Source organism: Aotus nancymaae, unplaced genomic scaffold (assembly GCF_030222135.1).
Source record: "Aotus nancymaae isolate 86718 unplaced genomic scaffold, 86718_ANA_hifiasm-v0.15.2.pri h1tg000020l, whole genome shotgun sequence".
Lineage (NCBI taxonomy): Eukaryota > Metazoa > Chordata > Mammalia > Primates > Aotidae > Aotus > Aotus nancymaae.
Window position 1 is genome coordinate 29,494,049 of NW_026988432.1, and position 17,588 is coordinate 29,511,636.

General features: G+C 41.2%; 1 protein-coding gene across 1 annotated transcript in view; it reads left to right on the top strand.

Moving 5' to 3' along the window:
• Positions 1-1,657: 1,657 nt before the first annotated feature.
• The window catches only part of SMAD2 (SMAD family member 2), a 91,821-nt gene continuing 75,890 nt past the window's right edge, over positions 1,658-17,588 (top strand). The window contains exons 1-2 of the mRNA XM_021670070.2: positions 1,658-1,720; positions 2,031-2,116. The gene's annotated coding sequence lies outside the window, so the exon portion shown is untranslated. The remainder of the gene's footprint in view (positions 1,721-2,030; positions 2,117-17,588) is intronic.

A 17,588-nucleotide genomic window follows, 5' to 3' on the forward strand; every position in this document is an offset into this window, starting at 1 on the left:
TAGCTATGGAATAGAGCCGTACTCAAAGCTACAATGTGCCCGATTCCTGGGTTCATGCTCTTCCTTGCAACTTTCGCTTCAGAAAAGTTCCTCCATGTGTGAGGAGATGGTGGAAAGGACAGAGATGTTGAAAGGACATCTGGAAAACTTGTATGACTCAGGGGATGGCCACATCGCTCTTAAGATCCATGTGAAGGCACCCTCCTCTGGGACCCCTTCAGTTTTAAGAAAGCGTATACTTCAAAAACTCTTGTTTGAAGTGCTCATTTGGTACTTCCCGATTACTGACTTGTATTGCTAGTGCTTCTTTCCAGCTTGTTTATCTGAAGTCCCCAACCGAATCTATAAAGTAATCCAGTTTCTGGACAGGCGGCCAAGAAAACTGCATTCTAGTCTTGTCTCTGGCACCTGTGTGAGACCTAAGTTTCTTTTCAACTTTAGTTCTACGATGCTCCCTGCCTGTGTCACGGTGGGTGCATAGTAAATACTTGATGTCATTAGTTGGGCTCAATATTTTGTCAGCAGAGGCTTGGGTGTTCCTAAGGGTAAAAGCAGCAAGCTTTCCCCTGGGTGCCGTTATGCCCTGGGCAGTCGTAAGTGTAGGGCCTGCTGCCTCCTGTAGGCCAGATGTGCAGACCCGGGCCTAATCGCCTCAACAGTGGAGAAAAGGGGAAGGGAAGATAGCCCAACCATTAAGGGGCATCGTGACAGGCGTTTCTTTTACACTTCACAAAGACCCTTCCGGACATGCATTATTGATATTATTCTTACTGAAGAAGGAACCAAGGTTCAGGTTAAATACTTATACCTGGCATCCCCTGCCCGGGCCTAAGTGGTGTCGAAAGACCCCAGCTCCGGGCTTATTTACATCGCGAATCCGCTCTTGTTCGGCAGCACGAGGGTCCCGCCCACTCATTTGCATAGGGCGCACCCAGTCGCAGGCCCGGTCCTCCGGCTTCTCCAGAACCCCTCTCTCCCAGGCGCGTCCTCTGGGCTGCCCAGGGCCTCCCCGTGGCATGAGCACGTGTCCGCCCCGGCCTGACGAGGGACGGTGGACGAGGCGGCAGGCCCCTACTGGACCCACCCACCGCGCTGGCAAGGGACCCGGCAGTTGCCGGGGATCGTTTTCTAGCGCGACAAGGCACGGGCCTCTCCCTCCCCACCCCTGAGCCCCGATGGGAGCGCGCCGAAGCCCAACTCAAGCGAAACCGCGGGCGTCCCGCCCCGCCCGGCCGCGCCCCGCCTCGCCTCACGCTAGACGGGGGAGGCGGGACCAATCAGCAAGCGACGTCTCCCTTCCGATTCGAGGTCCCCGACGCGCGGCTCACACCCCGAGCTCTCCGCGTGCTGATTGGCTGCGGGCGCCGCCGGTCCGGCCGGGAGGCGGGGCGGGCCGTAGGCAAAGGGAGGTGGGGAGGCGGTGGCCGGCGACTCCCCGCGCCCCGCTCGCCCCCTGGCCCTTCCCGCGGCGCTCGGCCTCGTTCCTTTCCTCCTCCGCTCCCTCCGTCTTCCGTACACGCCCCGCGCGGCGCTCGGCCAGCGTGCCTCGCGCCCTAACGGGCGGCTGGAGGCGCCAATCAGCGGGCGGCAGGGTGCCAGCCCCGGGGCTGCGCCGGCGAATCGGCGGGGCCCGCGGCCCGGGGTGGCAGGCGGGTCTACCCGCGCGGCCGCGGCGGCGGAGGAGCAGCTCGCTAGGCAGCAGCCCGCCAGCCGCCGGGAGGTGGGTGCGCGGCGGCCGGCGGCCGAGGGCGGGAGGCGGAAGCAGAGGTGGGGCGGCGGGGGAGGGCGCGGCCGTGCGGGCGGTGGGGAGGGCTGCGGGCGCGCGCCTGAGGGGAGGAGGGGCGGCGCGGGCGCGCGCGTCCTCACTCCCTCCTTCCCCGCGGGCGGCGGCCAGGCCCCCACCTCTCCCCTCCCGTCGCGCGCGCCGGGGCGGCTGGCCGGGCCCGGGCCCGGGGGCGGGGCGGGAAGACGGCGGCCGGGAGTGTTTTCAGTTCCGCCTCCAATCGCCCATTCCCCTCTTCCCCTCCCAGCTCCCTCCATCCCATCGGAAGAGGAAGGAACAAAAGGTCCCGGACCCCCCGGATCTGACGGGGCGGGACCTGGCGCCTCTGTGCAGGTAAAGCCTCGGCGCCCGCGGGCCTCTGGCTAGGGGTGTGTTTGTGTGCGGCCGCGGCTTGGGGCGATGAGCCGTGTCACATGGTCGCGGCGGGTGGGGGCTGGGGTGTGGTGAGTTCGGGGGCTGTGGGTGCGCGGGCCCGGTCGTGCGGGTTGGGGGCTGGAGAACCCGGGAGGGACGGGGCTTGGCGGTCAGTGCTGCCGCCCAGCCTGGCGGGGGCGGGGGTTGCCTGCGTCCCTTCCCTTCGCGGCTTGTACTCTCCATAGTTTGTGGTTCTGATTTTTAAAGCCGAAGGGCCAGAGCTCTTGTTTCAGGAGTTGTGGGGAAGCTGTGTTAGGGGCGCGTAATACTTTGCTTCCACTTTTTTTTTTTTTTGGTCCAGTAACCTTCGTTAACCATAGTAGTCTCGGGTTTTCCATGGCTTGTGTATACTCACAAACACGCACACAGCTGATATTCTGTGATCATCACTCACTTGTGAAAGTTGTTCTGCGGGTGGAGCCTATTAGTTTTTATCACACGCCTTTGGAAAGCCCTCTGATTTCACGTATTTCAAATTTGGTTATCAAAATTGCAACTTACTTTGTTCTCTTGGAGGGGGATACTGTCCTTAGGTCAAGTACTTTTGTCTTTTACTTAACATTATTTCCTTTTGATCCTAAAACAGAAACAGAATACCTGGATTTTGTTACTCCTTCCTCTTGACCCTTTAAAAGCAAAACACCACCAGTGTAGTGTCAACCATACCTTTAAAAAAAAAAAAAAAATCTCCAGGTGAAACGAATTTGCAAGCAGCATTTTCCATTAGTCCTGTCTTGTTTGTTATAGTTTTTTTTTTTTTTTGGTCCGGTAACCTTTGTTAACCATGGTAGTCTCGAGTTTTCCATGGCTTGTGTGTAACACGCACACAGCTGATACTCTTAAATTTTGGTGTGTGAAAATTTTAAAAAGGTGTGTAAAATAATTGTTAATAAATAAATAACTTGGAAGTCATTTCACCGTTTTAGAAATGGCCCTTGAAATGTGAATGAATTTCCAAAATTCCTTTTCTCTCTTCTGACTTCATATCAATTGAACCTGATAGGTTCATATGAATGAATCACTGATAGGATGTTTTTCTTGAGCCTAATAATAAATTTGCTCTTATTATGCTGAAAATTTGCTCTTTTATTTTAACCCCCTTTCAAAAAGTTTCCATCTTACGTAAAACTTAGTCAAATAGTTAAATGGAGTTTCAACATTTTTTAATACATGAATTAGTGAAGCAAATGCAGCAGAGATGTGAGAAACAATTTAAAATGGGCTTCATAAATGTATCATAGTTTGAGGGTTTTTTAAAAATTTGCCTTCAGAAAACCCACACAAGATATTTAAAGAATTTCCTCTGCCAAAAGGTCATTTAGCAAACGTTTATATTAAATTCAAAAGTAATACGTTAATTTTTAAAGTTCCTTAGCCTTTGCAGTAAACTTGGCTGTGGTAGTAAATATAAATAGTTCACACCTTTGGGCATTTCTAAAGCGAGTACCCACTTATACACTTACTATAAATATTAACTGGATTTAATTGAGTTCAAGGCAGTTCTCTGGCCAGGTTTAATTAATGGAATGTGATTGGAAACGTTCATTTTGGGGTTTTAGTAAGAAATTGCTCTCCCAGCTTGGTTTTTATACTTTGCCGCACCTTCTAAAGTGAGGCTACAAGGGTTGTAGGTGTTCAACAAAAGTTTGATGTTTCAAGGTTGTAACCTCCGTGTACTTAGTCATAAGTGGTCATGTCTCCACACAGTCTGTAAGCTTCATGAAATAATAGTCTTTTAAGAAACTGTGCAGGGTAATTTCCTGTTGTTTGTGGCTTATCAGGCTTGGTATGTGTTTTTAACTCTTATGTAGGAATATTGGCGATGGTTTTGTGTATTTCAACAGAGCTTCTCTTTAATAGGAACAAAGGTTATTTCTATTCTACTTCAAGATGGAAAGAGGTTGCCCCCTTTTCATTTTTACGTAATAAATATTAGAATCATGTTGCTATAATCTTGTTCACATTTGGGGGAATATATGTGAATGGAAAAACTCAGTTTAGCTGCATAAACTGCTGGCCAAAGACCTGTTGAATTTTTACATTTTGCAAATGGAGATTTCATATTCTTGGGACAAGAGTCATTTTTAGAGGGTGAAGGGGTTCATGTCTTTTAAGATTCCTAGTCTTTTGATATGTATAGAACAGCTATTTTTAGGCCCTTAGTTTCTGTAAGAAGGAAGATGTTTTCCACTAAGTTTTGCAAAAGTGTGTCAGAAAATGTGAAATGTAAAAAATTCCAAGCCAATTCAGGAGAGGTATGCATTTATTCAACAAATAACTTGTATTGACCAAGTAGCATTTATTCATCAAACAGCTTTTTCTGTGAGTTGGGCTTTGGTCTAGGCAATAAAGTATCAGCAAAAAAGTACACCCCTTTTCCTTAATGGAATTAGAAAAGTGGAAAATCGTGTCCATTACCCGATTCTCCAGTGTTTAGAGTAAGAAAATTGTTAGTATACAAATTGAGGGAGCATGTGTTACCGAGCGATTCCTCAAGTATGCTTGCCGTGCTTCCTATCACATGTAGTTGGACAGCACTGGGGAAGATGTGAAGTGTTAACTCAGTGTCACTGGGAACAATTGATATATTTTGGGGGGAATTGGTACCAGTTTTGCACAGTCTATATAAACAAGATATGGCCAGTCTTTCAGAAACGTGTTTATTGCTGAACAGATGTACACTTGTAGAGCTAAGCTTCATTTGGCCTTAATTTGATTACTTATTGCCCTTTAGTTACAGAAACTGGTTAAGGAAAGAAAGCAGACTTGAATGAATCAGGTTCCAGTGAAGGGATTAAGAATAAAGTGAAAACGGTTATACTGAGAACCAGAATTGGACAACAATCTCATGTAGTGCAAAGGCCTTGGGTTTTGGAATCAGAGAGCCCCTAGGCTAATACTTTGTTTCTCAGTTACAGTATTGGGCAATTTACTACTTAATCCTTGACCCTTGGTTTTCTGACAGAAAATGGAAGTAATAACCCCTTCCTCTTATTAAGTGATCACAATTAAAGTACCTAGAACATTACCTGAAGATATAAGGGTCCCCCCAAATGATTTCCTGTCATGTAGTTGTGGGTTTGTTACTTGGGTTCTTTCTAATCCAGATGATTTGCCTACACTGTTATTATTGACCTATTAAAATTTATTCGAGCAGCAGACAATGAACAGCAAAGGCCTGGGATAGCCAAATTGTCCCAGTCTGCAGCTTAAAGCTTAGGAGAGCCTTGGAGACCCCTAATAAGAATGTGTTGGCATTTATTTAAAGTGTTTCTAACAAGCAAAGTTATCTGGCTTCTAAACCTGCACTAGATTAGAAACAAGTAGATTATGGGTACTGTGGGAGGTTTAAAGGGGGTGTGGTGGGGATTGGATAGTAGGATGTTAGCCTAGTGTCTATTGTAAGAAAAAACAGATAACAGCCTGGTGAGGATAATAAGAGATAATCTGCAAGACACAAAAATAGTCAAAGCCTGGCTAGCATGTCTGGGGTCATTCCGTTCAGGACCAGACCTGAAAGCATAGTAATGAATGTTCATCAATTAGCTTAAATCATGTTTGGGAAAATCTTTTTAAGAGTGTGGTAATCTACATAATATACTTTAGATTGTCACTCAGGGTGATTAACAAATGTTCTTAAAGGGGTAGAAGATTGTGCTATGGCTTATGGCTTATTTCATGAAAGATCCACAGTACCTGTTATGACCAAGATGTTTTTTATTTGTTTTGCCATTCAAACAGCCATTCAGATTCCAAGCTGAAATGGTAGCCAGTAGTAAAGGAAGGCTGTCTCAGTGTGGTAGCACCCTATGCCACCCCTTTCTTCGAAGTAAGTAATTTTTTTGTCAGTCTGCAGGAGTATCATACAAAATTTCACTAGTGCTTTGAGAATAGCCTCTGCTTTTCACTGGCTTTGTGATAGAGTATGCTGGAGATTTCTGGGACAAAGCAAGAGAGAATATAGTTGGCTGATCTCTCTGTTGAGGGTTTCTTGACTCTTGTAATGTGACTTCTGCCCAGTATTAGCATTGATACTTTCTTTGATCCCCTTTCTTCTAACCTTACCTCAGGGTTACTTTTTAAACCATCTGTATCATCAGATAATTATTGGTGACCTTGTAATATGTTGCCTAGGCTATTTTTAAAAATTGGATTTTTTTTTTTTATCAGTAGTACAAAAGTAATCTAGCCTTTTTGGTTTAAAAATGCATAGTTAGAGGCCTATTGCTTGTCACTGATCAATTTCGATCATTTTTTTCAGGTTGGTGTAATTGGGATGTATTCAGGTAGGACATAATTCAGTGTTGATTCTAGGTTTACATCTCAAAGATAGCTCTCAGCTTCAGTTCAGCAATTTCGTGTAGAGAGAATGTAATTTTTCCAAGCCAGGTGGATTTAGACACTGCCTTTATTTTGATTAGGTAGCCAGAAATTTTAGGGCGATTCTGTTTTTTCTGTGCTTGCCTTACATTGTACAGTGTGAGTGGTTCTCCTTGGCTCAGTGGGTTTCTATTATTTGTAACTGAAGCACATTGATAGGACAGGTGCTTGATGTATTTAGGTTTGTACTCTTAAGAAAACAGAAATTCTAACATGATTCATTCTTACCAAAATTTGTGAATTTACTGTTAAATTGTCACTAATTCTCCTAGGTAGCTCTTTTCTTTTTCAAAATCTGGTTTTACATTGGCCTGAAGGCTGTAGAGCAGTGGAAAGCTAGGATAGACTTTAGTTGCTTGTTTAGTGCACGTGTCTACTTTACATGTGAAAATCTGCATTTCCGTGAATAATCTACAGTGCCATACCTTCTTTCTGTGGGGAAGGGGGATGTAGTTTCAGATTTAATGTATTCAGTTAATAAGAAAGAGTAATCTTTGGTGAACCACTGGTAGTCTGTCTGTTCATGCCTTTTAGTCTCTTAAGTCAAAAAAAAAAAAAAAAACTATCTGAGGAAGTAGCGTAGTAAATCTGTATAGTTGATATTATAGTTTGCCTGTACTTGAAAGTAAACTACATTTTCATATGCTGCTTCAGCTACTTCCGGAAATCCTATAAAGAGATCACGGTTAAGGTCTTGTAAATATCGAGGAAGTGTTCCGTCTTAATCACATCTTTCATTTCAGAATGTGGGGTGGTGAGGCTGGACACAGTGGCTCAAGCCTGCAATCTCAGCACTTTGGGAGGCTAAGGTGGGCGGATCACTTGAGGTCAGGAGTTTAGACCAGCCTGGCCAACATGGTGAAACCCTGTCTCTACTAAAAATGCAACAATTAGCTGGGTGTGGTGGTGGCGGTGGTGCTGGCGGTGAGCGCCTGTAGTCCCAGCTACTTGGGAGGCTGAGGTAGGAGAATTGGGTGAACCTGGGAGGACGAGGTTGCAGTGAGTTGAGATCCCACCACTGCACTCCAGCCTGGGTAACAGAGTGAAGCTCCATCTCAAAAAAAAAAAAAAAGAATGTGGAGTGGCAAATCTTTTTTGCAGAGTCCCCTGTATAAACTCCTTATAAATGATGCGAGGGAAGCTGGGCCCACGAGCCTTCTCCCTTGACTTGAATGAACTATTGAAACTTTTTTGTTGACTAGAGATACTTTATCTGTGGCAATGAATGCAATTTTCCTTATTTAGATCAACTTAAAAGAATTTTTTTTTGGGGATGGAGTTTTGCTCTTATGCCTAGGCTGGAGTGCAGTGGCACGATCTCGGCTCACTGCAACCTCTGCCTCCCAGGTTCAAGCGATTCTCCTACCTCAGCTTCCCAAGTAACTGGGATTACAGGCATGTGCCACCACACCTGGCTAATTTTGTATTTTTGGTAGAGATGGGGTTTCACTTTGTTGGTCAGGCTGGTCTTGAACCCCTGACCTCAGGTGATCTGCCTGCCTCGGACTCCCAAAGTGCTGGGATTACAGGCGTGAGCCACCGTGCTCAGCCTAAAATTCTTAATAGACAGGTAGTTAGGTTGTAGTTCATGTTAACTGATCAACTAAGTTTTTCTTTTAAAAAATGTTTTAGTTATCAAGAGGGTCCAGCTTTGGCCTGAGGTTTGTGCATTGGCCATTTCTACTCTAAACCAGTAGTAGTCAGACTTAAAACATATGCACACCTGTACACAGAGCAGCAACTAGAAAGCCTTTAGAGAGAAATAAATGCAGAATCTCAAAATATAAAATAGATAAAAAGAGTACAGCTGTTTTGTGGAAGGAAGAGTAAGCAATTGAAGTCCTGCCTGATCAGTTTTGCTCTCCTCCTCAACCCTAGGAAGCCTTTGAAGCACCACTGTCAAGAACTATAGGTCTTGGAGAAATTTTTGCTGTAGACCTGCTCTATCTTAACAGGTAGCTGCCAGCCACATGTAGCTATTTAGCACCTGAAATGTGGCTGCCGTGACTGAGGAACTGAATATTAAATTTTACTTAATCTAAATGTATATAACCATATGCAGCTGATGGCTACTGTATTAGACAGCAGATACCTAAGGACATTTACATCATTGTAGAAGGTTCTGTTGGAGGACATTACTCTAAACTTTAATTGAACTTTTACGGCCTGAGGACCCCACTCGTGATTTGATGTGGTGTTAGTTGCTGCTTCAGAAGAGGGTCAAGATAAACTTTGGGAAATTGTATAGCAGTTGGAGTACTTAATATTTGTGCTGATTTGAGTCTGGGCCTGTGTAGTGTTGTCATAGGTGCTTTTTTTTTTTTTTTAATAATCTGGGAATGATAAACCAATAAATAAGTTGTATGTTTACAAGCTGATGATAGAGTTGTGGATTCCACAAAACTCATTATAGGTAATAGGAATATAACTCCTAGGTTAAAAAAAAAAAAAAGAAAGGTAGTCTTTTTACACAGCAGTCCCTATTTAATGTGGACTTTTGGTAAAATAATAACTTTCTTGAATTAAAGCTTGCGTTAGGTTTGACAGTCCATAAAGTTGAACACATGAATGTTTCCTGTTTGCTTTTGTTTAAAAGACACATCACTCATTCTCCATGGGGGCCAACTTAGGTTTCCAGTTGGCAGTGTCTTTTTTTACTAGCTTATGCTTTGGAAAGAACATAGTTATAGTGAGAATTGAAAAATCTGTTTTTAAAAAATTGGCTTTTATGTATTTTAATTTTTGATATTTTCTATTGTCCTGGTTACTAATGAATATTTATCTGACTAAAACAGTTGTAAAATTCCAGGACATTGATGCTGTTGCTTTTTTCTCTGTCTTGTAATATGTTTGACTGTACATTGCTAAAAATCTCAGTCTCTTTAGGGGATTGTTTCCAGGACCTCCTGCAGGCACCAGAATCTGAGAATGCTGAAGTGCCTTGTATAAAATGGTGTAGAATTTGTTTGTAATCTATGCACATTTTATTGTTCAATCTTTTCTAGATTGCTTAATATCTAATACAGCGTAAGTAGTTGTTCTGTATTAAGAAATGATGATGAGAAAAAAGTCTATACATGTTCAATACAGTCGGTTTTTTTTCCTGAATATTTTTTATCAATGGTTGGTTTAATCCATGTATTTGGAACCCACAGATAAGGAGGACTGACTGTACAGTGATTTTGTATTTCTAGTGGGCCCTTAAATGTTCTAGATGAGGCAGCACGATCATATTTAAAGTATTCTATGTTGAAATAATTAACTTTGGCTTTCTTTTGAAATAAAAATTTACATAGGTTTTTTTTTTTTTTTTTTTTGTATTTCCCTGCAGTTTGAAGATTTGAAATTCCTCTTTTCTCCATACCTTTGAAAAGTGTGGTCTACGTTTGCTTTCTGCATGTAATCACCTTATCTGTTCTTGACTTCAACTTAGTGAAATTTTTCTTTAACCATTCTTTTTCACATATCCCTTCCTACTGGCCTTCCAGATGAACTACCAAGTTTAGTAATCTTTTCTCAATAATCATACCTTCATTGTTTGCCATTATTGCTTATACTCTATCTACTTAAAATGGCACAGACACAAGTTCTGCCCATTGTTCCTACTGTAAAGAGATAAAAATGTTGGATAAAACATAAAACAAGTTTTCTCTTACGTATATAGTTGAGCTTAAGGGAGAGAGAAAGTGCCCTAGTACTAGAAACTTAGAAAAATCAGTCAACTTTAAGGAAAGGCTGGCCTTCGGGGAGTTACTAGAGATAAGATTCAGTAGCTGGGGCTGAAGTTATTCAGTGAAGAGATGGAAGTCTGGGAACTGTGTGCTTAAAAAAATTAAAAATAAAAACTGTCCTGGTATCATTGAAACATCTGGGGATTCTGGGAGAAAGAAGCCTCAGACCTCTCTATGGAGGAATTAAAAAACAGTAGGCTTTAGATGGACTTAAATATCACAATAAGGCAAGGCAGAGTAAATGAAAACAGATCTGCAGCTGCATGTGGAATAGTGAATTTTTGTATACATGGTACATTACTGCAATCCAAAATTCAGGGATACACAGTGAAGAGTCTCTTTACCAGTCTGTCCTTTGCCAAACAGTTGCCTTTTCAAAGGCAAGTAGCTTTACTAGGTTTTTGTGTGGTGGTCCAGGGATTTTATGCATCTATGAACAATTTTGTGTGTATATTACCTTTTAATACAAGTGGTCATATATTGTCATTTAATAGTACATCTTATTTTGTGTCAGTATATAATGCGTGCCTATTTTTTGGAGGAGTGGGTTATATAATATTCTTCTGTATGGGTGTCTGTAATTTTTTTTTTTTTTTAAGTCAGTGCTTCACTCTGCTACCCAGGCTGGAATGCGCAGTGGTGTGATCACAGCTCACTGCAATCTTGACTGTCAGGGCTCAAGTGATCCTCCCACCTCGGCCACCTGAGTAGCTGGGACTAAGGCATTTTCTAGCTAATTATTAAATTTTTTGTAGAGGGGGTTTTGCCATGTTGCCCAGGCTTGTCTTGAACTCCTAGGCTCAAGCGATTTGTCTGCCTCGGCCTCCCAAAGTTTTGGGATTACAGGTGTGAGCCACTGTGCCTGGCTGGGTGTCTGCATATATTTATCAGTCCTCTGTTGAACATTTAGATGATTTCCAGTCTTGTGGTATTAAAAACAATGCTACAACAAGTAACTTTGTTTATATAGTGTTTTGCTCCTTTGCAGGTATGTCTGTAAGATAGATTTCTAGAACTAGTTCAAAGAATATCTACATTTGTAATTTATTTTAGAGAATGTACTTCATTTTTTTGAATAACACATGCACATGGTATAAAAGTCAAGAACAAAATAGTAGATAATGAAAAAAGTAAGTCTCCTTCACATCTCCTACCTCCTTCTGTCCAGTTGTGCTTTCCAGAAATGTAATAATTACTGTTACTAGCTTCTTGCTTATCTTTCTAGAGTTGCTCTGTCCAGTATGATAGCCACTACCCACACATGGCTATTGAACTCTTGGAATGTAGCTAGTCTGAATTGAGATGGACCACAAGTGTAAAATATACACTAAATTTCTAATAGTATGAAAAGAGAATGTTAAATATCTCAGTGGTTTTTAATACTGATTGCAAATTGAAATAGTATTTTGGGTATATTGGGTTAAATTAATAAAATTATTATGATTTCATCTTGTAATTCCTGCTGTGATGGCATCAGGAAGTGGGATCTTTGGGAGATAATGAGGTCAGAAGGGTAGAGCCCTCATGAATGGGATTAGTGCCTTTATAAAAGAGACCCCTGTTAACATTCTTTCCTCCATGTTTAGATACCCCAAAAAAGCTGCAGTCTGCAACTCAAAGAGGGCCCTTACTGGAACCTAACCATGCTCGTACCCTGATCTGGGACTTCCAGCCTCTGGAGCTATGAAAAATAAATTTCTGTTGTTTATAAGCCACCTAGTCTGTAGTACTTTGTTACAGCAACCTGAACTGACTAAAGCACACCTATTTTTACTTTTTTAGTGTGGCCGATGAAAATTTAACAATACGTGGTTTGCATCCTATTTCTGTTGGATAGCACTGATCTGAAGAAATCCATACATATATAAACATGTACGAATACAGGAATTCCTCCTAGGCAATTTTTTTTTTCTTTTGCATGGTAATCTATGGAATCAGAAATCTGCTGAGATGTTGGTTAAAAGTGGTACAAGGCTGTTCTTTATGGCCCCATCAGTCACCCTCATCTATTTATCATTATTATTGTGGGCGTAATCAGTGAAGGCTATGCTTCCACTGACTTTTACAGTGTTCACTTTGGAGAGAAGGCTGCCATTGTTTTGGCTCCATCTTTTTTTAGCTTGCTCCAATTTGCACTGGTTGCCTCTACACCTAGTACGCAGCAGTCATCCTGAGATTTCTCCCTCACTAGCATGTTAGGGATTTCCTTCATTTTTCTTATTTGTTAGAGCGCCTATTCTTATTTTTTCTTACTTTTTTAAAATTGAGACAAGGTCTTACTTTGTTGCCTAGTTGGAGTATAGTAGGGTGATCATGGCTCACTGCAGCCTTGCACTCCTGTGCTCAAGTGTAGATTATATTCTTTTTTGTTTTCTAGTCTCTACTTTTGATGAGACATAGTCTTCAGGACCTTCTGGAGAGAGTGTTGAGAGGTGGATAAATATTTGGAGATGTTGCCTGTCTGAAAATGCCTTTGTTCTGGGTAACATAAGTCTAGGTTGGAAAATTTTTTTTTTTTTTTTAATTATGAAGCCCAGAATTATGAAGCCATTGCTCTCTTGACTTTATTTACAGTGTATTGTTGACAAAACCAAAGCCATTTTGATTGTTTTCTATATAACCTATTTTTTTTTCCTCCTTGGAAACTTTAGGCCCTTTCTTCGTCCTTGGCATTTTGGTTTTGCTATCATAGGCCTTCATGTAGGTTTGTTTTCATCTATTGCACTGGGGTCTTGATGGGCCCTTTCCGTCTGGAAACACCCATCTTTCAGTTCAGGGACTTTTTCTTTAGTTATTTGACTTCCCTACTCTCCATCTCTATACTTTGGAACTCCTCTTGGGACATTGGAGCTCCAGAACCAGCCTTCCAATTTTTTTCACTTTACTATTTCCCATCTTTTTCTACTTTCTGGAAGATTTCTTCTACTTTATCTTCTAGCACTTCTGCTGATTTCCTCACCCTCCTTTCAGCTGTCATGAGCTATCAAGCTATACAGGAGCTGTTCGGTTCTCTGCTGCCTTTGGGAGCATGCTGCTCTTGCTTCAGGGTTGCTAAGTCTTATTTCTCTGGCTATATTGATGGTTTCCAAATGTTTTCTTTCTCTGTATGGTCTTATGTTGAAGCTGAATTTTTCTGATTTTGTTTGACACTTTTCCTCAGATAATCAAAGTAATCCTTAAGAAGTAGGGATCTGAAAAGCTGATCAGAAACTGAACATGTGGGTGAAGCTTGTCTCCTTTCAGTTTCACTGTAGAGGAATCTGAGCAGGCTGTTTGTTGGTAAACTCTCAATATTAGCACCTATGTACCTTTCCTCCTGGGCTGGTCAGGTACCCTAGTGAAGTTTTTTGATCTGAATAACTGGGTGAAGTCTGACTGCTAGTAGTTGGGAGCCAGAACCCAGTGGAGGAAGGGGTTTGGGAGTTGACATTTAGCATAGTGTGCTCATGTTCATTCACATCTTATTTTCTTCCTACTTATACTCAGGCCATCTCCTAATCCAGGGATGTTGTTTTACCCTTTGCAGTAAGTAAGCATTGAGGCAGAGGATTAGTTATCCAGAGACAGTGTGGGAGCACAGATCTAAGAACTGAATTCCTTTCTAAATAGCTCTTAACAAGTACTACCTATTACTCCTTTCCCCTCCTGACCCTCAATTCTTGCCATGTCTTGCTTTTGGTTCCTTAACTTTTTGAGGATTCTGTGGTAATGAGTTGTTTTCAGCTTTCTCTACAGCTAGCCTAGAGTTAGTAGTTTCTGATCTGTTCAGTTACTACTCGCCCATTTTCCAGCCATTAAAAGTTTGCTTCTGTTTTCTCCTTAACCCTTCTCCCCATCCTAATGATCACGTTTTTGTTTTTTAAAAATTCCCTTGGTTGGTTGCGGTGGCTCATGCCTGTAATCCTAGCACTTTGGGAGGCTGAGGCAGGAGGATCACTTGAGTCCAGGAGTTCAAGCCTGGGCAACATAGGGAGACCCCCATCTCTTAAAGAAAAAATCCTTTTATTATGGTTTTGAATAGGCTACTGTTTTCATCTGCAATGCAATGATGAGTTAAAGTTTTCCATTAAAAATTTTTACCAGTAACCCTCCAAAAGAATTGAAATGGAAGAATAATGTGTAACTCCAAGTCAGTGCAGATGAGGGATAGAAATGAAGAAAATTTGATCTCTCCAATATAAGTCAGGGAAGAAGGAAAAAGAAGCAAAGAAAAATACATAGGTAGTAGAAAACACAAAATAAGATAGTAGAAAATAAGCTGAGATACCTCCATAAACCCGATACATAATCTCAGATTAAACTTGCTGGCTAAAGGAGAGCGAAAATTTAAAAAATCCAAACAACCGTATTTTACAAGTAGAGATACTCCTAAAAGTATGATGACATAGGAATGGAAAAGATATACATGGTGTAATTTATAAGGTAAAATTAGAAGAATTACAGGGATAAATCAAATCTATAATCATAGTAGAAAATTTTAAAATACCTCTCAGTAATTTATGAAAAGGTAGATTTTAAAAATTACAAGTTTTAAAGGATTAGCAAGCACCCAACAATTGCAGAAGAGACATTCTTTTCAGGTACCCATGGAATCTTACAGATTGGTTATATACTAGACTCCAGTGCAAGTGTTGACAAATTCTAAGAAATTTATATTGTACAAATGATATCCTTGGAGCCCAGTGCATTTAAGTTAGTAGCATGATAGGAGGATAGCAACATCTCCAAATTTACAAATACCAAAAACATTTCTAAACTTACGAGATGAACAACTCAGTGGAAATGAGAAGATATTTCAAACAAAGTATGAAAATAGTACCTATTGAAACTGTGAGATGGAACAAAAGTGCATTTGCCTATATGGGAATCTTAGAACCTTAAACGTTTACTTGTAAATAACTGAAAGTTAATGAGCTAATACAAGGAGTTAGAAAAAATAGTTTAGAATGTAATAGAGAAAGGAAGGAAATAATAAAGTTTAGATCAGGCATTAAAGAAAAGTAGACATTAATAAAAAAGGCAGATGGACGCAGTGGCTCATGCCTGTAATCTCAGCACTTTGGGAGGCTGAGGCAGGCGGATCACGAGGTCAGGAGATTGAGACCATCCTGGCCAACATGGTGAAACCCCGTCTCTACTAAAATACAAAAATTAGCCAGGTATGGTAGCATGCACCTGTAGTTCCAGCTACTCGGGAGGCTGAGGCAGGAGGACCACTTGAACTCAGGAGGCGGAGGTTGCCATGAGCCAAGATTGTACCACTGCACTCCAGCCTGGGTGACAGAGTGAGACTGTCTCAAACAAACAAAAAAAATAGCACCTTTGATTTAGTGTATGTAACTAAATTGAAAAGACTGTCAGGATTGATAGAGGAGAAAAGTAACGTCCAAATCTTTTGGAAATGAAAAGGTGGTATAACTGCAAACAAATTGAGATTTTAAAACTACAAGAATACTGGGAACAGTTTTATTTCTTTAAATTTGTAAATAGGTAAAGTGGACGGTTTCTCGCAAAGTAAATTACAGAGTTGGCTTAATAAGAATTAGAAACTTCACTAGATTACGATTTAAAAACTTAAAGTCATATTTAGAAATACATCTTTACCAGGCCAGGCGTGGTGGTTCATGCCCGTAATCCCAGCACTTTGGGAGGCCGAGCGGGTGGATCACTTGAGGTCAGCAGTTTGAGACCAGCCTGGCCAGCATGGTGAAACCCCATCTCTACCAAAAGTACAAAAATCAGCTGAGCGTGGTGGTGGGTGTCTGTAATTCTAATCGGGGGCTGAGGTAGGAGAATTGCTTGAGCCCAGGAGGCAGAGGTTGCAGTGAGGCAAGATTGTGCCACTACACTCCAGCCTGGGTGACAGAGTGAGACTCTTGTCTCAAAACAAGAAAATAAAAAATAAAGGCATATACCTGTACCAAAATAAAATTTCAAATCCTCAAGCAAAACACCAGATTACAAATGACAACCCCATATGGACAAGTGCAACCAAACGTGAGGAATTAACTCCAATCTTATACAAAATCTTACTGAAAAATTATTTTGCAAGGCTTCTATAATCTTGATACCCCCACCACAGAGTGTGAGACGGGGATATAGGCTGCATTCTCACCAGTGAACATGGCAATAAAAATTGTAGTTTGTAAAATGTTAGCATTTACTCAAAACAAAAAAATACCATGACTAATTAGAGTTTGTCTTAGGAATTTAGAGATGATTAAACATTAGAAAACTTGTGAATGAAATTCATCATGTTAACACATTAAAGGAGAAAAGCCATATAATTTTGATGGACGACGGGAAGGCATGTGATAACATGTAGTATTTGTTTGTGACAAAAATTCTTAGAAAACGAGAAATACAAGAGAATTTTCAAAAGGGTATTAAGACACAGAGAAGAGTACATATGGTATAATTCCATTTACACGAATTTCTAGAACAGGTAAAATTGATACTAAGTGATAAAAGTCAGTAGTTGCCTGGGATGGGGAGGGTGGATTGACTGAAAAGCGACATAAGGGAGACATCTGAGATGATGGAAATGTTGTCTTATTTGGGATGGTGGTTATATGAGTGTAAACATTTGTTAGAATCATTGATTTCATGTTCACTTGTGGTTCACAACCCTCAGTTTGGAGAAATTGTAGAGTGCAGCATATGGTGAAATGTCTCTTCTAGCCGAATGTGTGTTTATACATTAGGTTGCAGTGTAAAAGGAAATTTTCACTGTGGCACTTTCTTTGGTTAAAAAGTTTGAAAGTTTCTGCCCTAGAAGAGCTTTTACATAGTATAAAATGGAATATACCAGATTATTTATAGCAGTTTATGAGAGAGGAAAATTGGAAACCTAACTAGTTATCCAGAGTGAATGGACAGTGAACTGTGCCAGTCATAAAATATGTAACAGGATAAATAGGATGCTATGTAACAGCTAAAATGAATCAACTAGAATTTAGGATTATGTGTGTATCAGCATGGACTGAACAGTATCAAACTTTCATATAAATTCATAAAATGTACAGAAGTATATTGTATGGATACACTATGTAGCAAAACTGTTAAATGACCGTGGGGGAACATCAGAATAGTGATTATCTCTCAGAAGCAAGAGGGAGGGAAGTGGTATCAAAAAGGAATACATAGGGGACTTCAGCTGTATCCATGGCTTGTCTTATTTCTTATATCTATCTGATCATATACTGCAAAATTGTAAGATATGACAGCTCGATGGAAAGTACAAAGAGTGTTTAATGTCATATTTTTGTATAATTAAAAGT